Source organism: Pseudorasbora parva, chromosome 1 (assembly GCF_024679245.1).
Source record: "Pseudorasbora parva isolate DD20220531a chromosome 1, ASM2467924v1, whole genome shotgun sequence".
NCBI classification, from domain to species: domain Eukaryota; kingdom Metazoa; phylum Chordata; class Actinopteri; order Cypriniformes; family Gobionidae; genus Pseudorasbora; species Pseudorasbora parva.
In genome coordinates, this window is record NC_090172.1 from 6,975,265 (window position 1) to 6,982,887 (window position 7,623).

The window sequence follows — 7,623 nt, forward strand, 5'->3', positions numbered from 1 at the left end:
TAATAATAATAATATAAGAACAGTTGTATCACCTTCACATTTTCGACTCGATAAAAATAGAAATGAAGCTACATCTAGCCTACATCCTCATTCAATACACTCTCAGACAAAAGGTACAACAGTTGTCACTGATGGTACCCTTTAAAAAGGTTCTAATTTGTACCTTAGAGGGACTAATATGCACTCTTTAGGTAGAAAAATGTCAATTTTGAAAAGGTTCCGCCCCAGGGACAGCTTTTGTATCTTTTTATCTGAGAGTGTACTTTACCAAAATATATTTGTCGCAATACAAACACAGATGTTAATTATACCAGGGGAAAGGGGTGGTCAGTGCCTGCTGGCACAGCACATGTTGATTAGATGGCACACGTTATCCTGGCTTAACCTGATTCATATCCGCTGAATTATTTTCCGCTTTGTGACAGCGCTGAATGGAATCAGAGTGTGTCTTTTACTTCCAAAGATGTAATGACAGCTCAGTGAACCGATCATCCAAATGCCTGAATTTCCTTTGCATATTTGAATATTTAAATGAAGCATCAGCACCACATGTAATAACATCTCAAAATGGAGGCGGGCCGAGCTGATGTTATTGAGGCAGAGGTTTTTTTCTTTCTAGTAGGAATATTACAGCTCTCTGGATCTGTCACCCTGCTGTCTTTCACGGAGGGTGTGGGGAATGTCATCCATCACAAGGATCATTTCATGCCCCAGACCTTTATCAGAGTAGATTTGCATTTAAGGTGGAGAGTTTTTATGCACTGACATTAAGCTCACATGACGGATGATAGGCCAAACAAAGCCTGAACTTCAGTCCTCAATCATACAGCTCCAGGTAATGATCCCAAATGTCTACACACTCACATTAATGATACAAATGTTAATGTTTACCACCCAGCCAGCCAAATTTAATATTGTAAACAATATCCTTAGATTATTTATCACTGTGGTATTACACATTACAGATCGGCGGGAAGCTTCCCAAAGATTCTTGATGAAATATTCTTTCTGTGAACTATATCTCAAGGCTACTTTATCATGCACTTAATACTCAGATAATGGAAAACTGCAGACATGTTTCCATATGTTGTTCACTGCTGCGCGGCAAATAACTTTTTCAAAGAACACTTCAAAGCAAATCAACCAGAACATTTGAAGAATAGTTTAAAATTGTTTTAAAACAGCCCAAAATTAAATGATGCCAATATTTACCGACGTTCATGTTGATTCAAGCCCATATGACTTTCTTTCTTCCATGGAACACAAAAGTAGTTTATCTATATTTTTGGCTGTTTTCCTTATAATAATGAGCTGTCACGCTATGGAAAATGCTTAAAAATATTTGTTTTACAACTATGTTATAGGCCGCAGACCCAAACTCTGCTGATGTAAAAGTATCTGTAGGACTCTTGCTATCTTTTCCATGTGAATCAGATCCACAGGAGCCTTCAAGCAGAGCTCTATGATGGTTTTTGTCTGATTTCCACACTGAAAACCACTTACCTCATAGGTAATTATGATGGGTTTTAGGGGATAGAGAATGTTACAATACATGAAAAAAAATTAAAATCAGTGTGGCACAGTAAATTGCTCTCTGTGGGCAAACGCAGCAGGCTACATTATATTCAGCCTGGCACTACTCTCACTGAAACTTGATGAGTCCAATTTGGAGTCCAAATGGACACAACATGCTGAGCCAGCCACAATAAATAATATGAAAATAAAATCAATAGGTAGCACAGGGACCTTTCTGACAAGAGTCACTACACTGAAAAAAGTCTAACATTAGTGTTGTTCGTTTAATGTGTATTTTCTCATTGAAATAGCTTAACATTTTTAACTTTTTCATGTCAAGTAAACATTTTAGTTTAGATTTATGGTTCAATCCATTTTTTTACATTGATACAATATAAATGGGCATCGAGACATTAAACTGAATTTATTAATTTGATCAGAGCACTTTTATTAGATTAAGCAGGATTTGCACATGCGCATTGTTGAGTTGGAGATCCCGCTCTCTGTGGTTCAAAAAAAAAAAAAAAAAGTCAGAACTGTCTGAGAAGAACACAGCACGAACTCCAGCGGCGGCCGTGACGGTACTTTTCAACGGAATGGACATCAGACCCATCCAGACAGGCTCCGAGACAGAATGAAGAGTAACATTGATAAGGTAAGATAAACTTTGTCTACCGTTAACGTTTTTACCTCAAGTATATCTGACGGGCCTTGATTCTGGCCGTAATTTCAGCGCTAATACTTGATAGCGTGTAAATTAACTTAAGACAGCACTGGAAATGTTCGCAATCTTCATTCAAACTATAACGTTCGGTTATTTTAGCCCCCCATTGGGTGGGTGAGTAATAACGTAAATGCATGCAAAATATCTAATGTTAAATGCATTGTGTGGGGGCACTGACCGTGTCAAGGGAAAGAAAAGAGTTAACAATAACATTACTCGAAACAAGTGCAGTTAGCCTACATAAGCTACAATATTTTTTGCCTAACTTTTATTAGACTCCAGTTTAAAAGAAAAGTGTTTTTTCGCTGAGCACATTCTCTCTCTGCAGTCCGAGCGCGCTGAAGCTCACTCTCGCTCATAGCTGAGGTAAATCATTAACACCATCACCGCTTACAGTATTGAACTAAATGCATTACAATCGGATAAAACGAATAAGCAGGTTATTTTTCTGAACGAGCGCTCCCGAATCCGTGTTTCTCTCACTGCTTGCGTAAATCGCGGCACAGTTCCACACACACACAAAATACCGGCAGTTCAATGAAACGCGCAGCTCTTAAAGGGGCCACACTATATTCCAGCTCTTAAAGTATGGATCCCAAACGTTTGAGCTTTAGCAAATAAGTGTGATTAAAAATACTTTTCGAAAGTTCTTTATCCCACAGACATGCCTTAAAGGGTTAGTTCACCCAAAAATGAAATTTATGTCATTAACTCCTCAACCTAATGTCGTTCCTCACCGGTAAGACCTCCATTCATCTTCACACACAGTTTAAGATATTTTATATGTCAATGCCCACTTTACTGTCCATGTCCAGAAAGCTAATAAAAACATAATCAAAGTAGTCAATGTGTGACATCAGTTGGTTGATTAGATTCTTTTGAAGCATCGAAAATACATTTTGGTCCAAAAAAAAAAAAAAACTATGACTTTATTCAGCATTGTCTTCTCTTCCGTGTTCCTCAAAAAAGATTCAAACGATTCATGAATCAGTGAATTGACCAATGTCACGTCATTTCAGCAGTTTGGGAGTTTGACACACGATCCGAACTGCTAAAATGACATGACACTGGCGATCCGAATCAGTGATCAATTCACTGAATCATGAATCTTTTTAATCTTTTTTGAGGAACACGGAAGAGAAGACAATGCTGAATAAAGTCATAGTTTTTGTGATATTTGGACCAAAATGTATTTTCGATGCTTCAAGAGATTCTAATTAACTAACTGATGTCACATATGGACTACTTTGATGATGATTTTATTAAAGTAAATGTTTTAGGTCGGTATATAGCAGAGAATATGCTGGGCACACAACTACTCGGGCGGCGTTTACGTATGGCAGTTGCCATACCCTGGCATTCCCCATTTTTAGACCTAACTGTACGTTTTCACTAATGAGTTGTTGTTGTTGTTGTAATTTAGTACGGTTCTGTTAGTGTTCACCATCTTCTAAACTTATTTCTGTATGCTCTACTTTTAAGATCCATGGTGAGTTCATGTGAATTACAACAGTTCCTTTGGAGACAAAGTTCTTGGCGCAGTTGGACAAGCACTCCACCAAACTGTCGGAGGTCATCAGGAGCAAGGGAGGAGTTGTGAAAGAGAAGACCAACAGGACCTTGCAGGTTTTAGATGAGGTATCTATAAATTTGATTATCAGTAGGATCCATGGCTGAATAGTGTTTTTTTTTTATGTTTAAGTTTAATTCATAGTTATTGTTCTTACTCAGACTGTAGACATCACCATCAGAAGAGAATGCATCCTCAAATCTCTGATCTACCTCGGCGAACCTTTTGAGCACCTTTTCAAAGAATACCAGGTAAGGGCATCTCTCTCACTTGCTCACACAGTTAACACCTACAGACTAACATGGTCATAGTCTAGGTTTTCCTGGCCACTTTTAATAAATAGGGGTGTGATGAGAAACTCAGCTCACAAGATGAGATTTTAACACTATTTATAAGAAATCTTTGTTGCTGAATTTTGAGCTGTGAACACTTAGACCATATCCAGACGTACCAAAACAATCTTTTTTTCCTTGTCTTCCCTGTAACACTGTCAAAATAAGTGTGTCCAAAGGAATCCATTTGCAAATGACTTAACACCTATATGCAATGTAAAATCCAGGCCTGGTCCTCTCTTCCTTCACTGTCGTCGCTCCTCCTTTTATTCTCCCTTCACTCCTCCTTGAGAGATCTGAGACCAGTGTGACGTGCAGTTGGCACTGATCATCCAATTACTCACCGGCCTCGCTTTGCTCTCACTCTTCACACGCCTATTCAAGTTCAGTTTAGAGTGTGTAAGAACTGAAAATGGGAGATTTCTGACACTATAATATACTTATTTTCTCTTTCTTTTTTATGCAGGAAAATCAGGTTGAAGAACTGGAGCAAACAACCATGGCGATCTTTATCACTGGGAAAGAGGATCCTCTTCATCCACCAAAAGACATTAAAATTGTCATTGAAGGATCAGAGGTCCTGAACCTGCTTGCTATATTGCATACAAATAGGTTATATTTAAAGGGTTAGTTCGCCCAAAAACAAATATTCTGTCATTTATTCCTCACCTTCATGTGGTTGGGCACCCGTAAGACCTCCGTTCATCTTCAGAACACAAATGAAGATATTTTTGTTGAAATCCGATGGCTCAGAAAGGCCTTCATTGCCACCAATGTCATTTCCTCTCTCAAGACCCTTAAAGGGTTACTTCAGCGATTAGCATATGGCTTTGTATCAGTAGAAACCCTGGAGAATATTCAAATTATTGTGCTTTCCCCCCTCATATCTCCCTGAGACAAGAGATTTATGCATTTTATTTCTGGAAAAATTCCTCCTATGATGCAAAATGACGATTTTTGCATCATAGGAGGAATGTTTGCCCAGAGGCTAAAGACTACAGCCAGCAGAGGGAGCTATTTCCGCATGTTTTAAATCTGCGCATGGGGGATGGGAGATTACACTCAGCTGGCAGGGAGAGCTCAGCTTGCAGACAGGATCATTTAAACGGAGCTATGGTGAGCAATGTAAGTCTTTTAACTTCTCAAATTCATTTCTATGAAAGTTAAGCTTGCAAAGGCATGAACTGAAAGGCGTGCCAGACTGAACTCCTGTGTGAATGTATGCCGCGAATGTAGTCGCGATTCCCTCAGCTCTCATCACTCGTGCAGTTAGTGCTCAGGGCTGTGACACTCGCGCGGTGACTCACTCATTATATTGAACAGACACGTTCAGTTTTTAATTGTAGTGTCTTCTCTAACTTAGTCACAGTAATGAAGTTGGTGGTGTTGGGAATGGCCTCAAAGGGCAGCGAAGCATTCTGGGAATTGTAGTCTTTCATCCCCATGGGACAAAAATACATTTTCTGTCTTTTCTCAGTCTAGAAGACACCAAATTCAAAAATAATTTCACATTTCTACTGCATTGATGACTCAGTTTAAATACAGATTCATCTTCCCAGCGCTGAAGTACCCCTTTAAAGGCACTAAAGACGTCATTACAAAGCCCATCTCACTACAGCGGCTCTACAATCATTTATAAAGACACCAGAATAGTTTTTGTGCGCAAAAAAAACTAAATAACGACTTATCTAATAATGGGCAGATTTCAAAACATAAAGCTTCAAATCACTATGACTCAATGTATCGATTCAGTTCATCAATACGCTGATTCATAAAGCTCTGAAGCTTCAGGAAAATCGGTCATCACTAAGTTATTATTTCTGTTTTTTTGCGCACAAAAACTATTTTCGTCACTATAAAATGATTGTAGAGCCGCTGTAGTGAGATGGGCTTTGTAACGACGTCTTTAGTGCCTTTATGGGTCTTGAGAGAGGAAATGACATTGGTGTCAATGAAGGCCTTTCTGAGCCATCGGATTTCAACACTAATATCTTCATTTGTGTGTGAAGATGAGCGGAGAACTGACGGGTGTCGAACGACATGAGGATAAGTGATTAATGACAGAATTTTCATTTTTGGGTGAACTAACCCTTTAAATGTAGAGCTTACAGCTCTGTATCAGAAACTGATGCAGTGTTCACTGTTCACTGTCTGAGGAGCAGTTCCGGGATTTGTCTCTGGTGTTCAGCTGAAAGAGACTGTTCATAATCATATACATTTATAAACATGAGATACATTTGTATCTTAACATTTTAATTATATTTTAGGATGTTTTATGGTGAAATGTGTTGTCAGAAGAACATTCCTAATTTAATATTACTACTAATGTGATGTCATCAAGTGGTGATTTGATTATTTGTAACAAATTTGTATTTTTGTGACTGCTAATCTTTATACATGTGAACATGTTTATTGAACAATAAATATAAATGTGTTCTAAAGGAAAGTGTTATGATAGTCATTGATCAAAATGTTTTAAAAGCTATTTTTTTGATTTTACATTTTAAATAATGACATCTTAAGTTGAGACAACCTAAAATAATTAATTTACTCTGGCCTATAAATATTACTTTGTTTGAATTTAAATAATCAGTTTATTCCAAAATAAAATAATGATTTGTTAGTTTGATCCAATTTAAAATATTTAGTTTGTTCCAATCTAAAATAATTAGTTTGATCAACCTTTAAAAAGTGGTTGCATAAATTTAAACTTTTCAAATTAAACTAAATTAAATTATTTACTTGAGTCAATGTAAAATATTTTGTGTGATTGATTACTTCAATTTTTTTAAGTTGATCCAAGGGTTTTATTTTTTCAGTGTAAAAGGATTTTCTATATAAAAAGTCGTTATCCGTGCCTTACTCAAAAATTCCATGGTTTTCATATTCACTGCATTTATTAGTGTGTGTGTATATATATATATATATATATAATGCCTAGTCAAGCCATTCAAACCTTGTGTGGCCTTCAGATTAGCTCAAGAGCAGTGCATAGAAAGCTTCATCGAATGGGTTTCCATGGCCGAGCAGCTCATCCAAGCCTTACATAACCAAGTGCAACTCAAAGCGTCGGATGCAGGGTAAAGCAGCCGCCACTGGACTCTAAAGCAGCGGAGACGTGTTCTCTGTAGTGACCAATTACACTTCTGGCACTCCAGTGGACGAGTCTGGGTTTGGTGATTGCCAGGAGAACGGTACTTGCCTGATTGCACTCTGCCGAGTGTAAAGTTTGGTGGAGGGGGATTATGGTGTGGGGTTGTTTTTCAGGGGTTGGGCTTGGCCCTTTAGTTCCAGTGAAAGGAAATCTTAATGCTTCAGCATACCTAGACATTTTGGACAACATTGTGGGATCAGTTTGAGGATGGCCCCTTCCTGTTTTAACATGACTGCGCACCAGTGTACAAAGGTCCATAAAATCATGGATGAGCGAGTTTGGTGTGGAGGAACTGGCCTGCAGAGTGTCCTGACCTCAACCCGACTGA

At 38.1% G+C, this 7,623-nt stretch overlaps 1 long non-coding RNA gene across 1 annotated transcript; it reads left to right on the plus strand.

Annotated features, from left to right (window-relative positions):
• Positions 1–1,965: 1,965 nt before the first annotated feature.
• On the plus strand, positions 1,966–4,744 carry LOC137082943 (uncharacterized). Its single transcript, XR_010906430.1, has 4 exons — positions 1,966–2,170; positions 3,722–3,877; positions 3,971–4,060; positions 4,608–4,744. It is a non-coding gene; the product is annotated as an uncharacterized lncRNA (long non-coding RNA).
• The last annotated feature ends 2,879 nt before the right edge of the window (positions 4,745–7,623 follow it).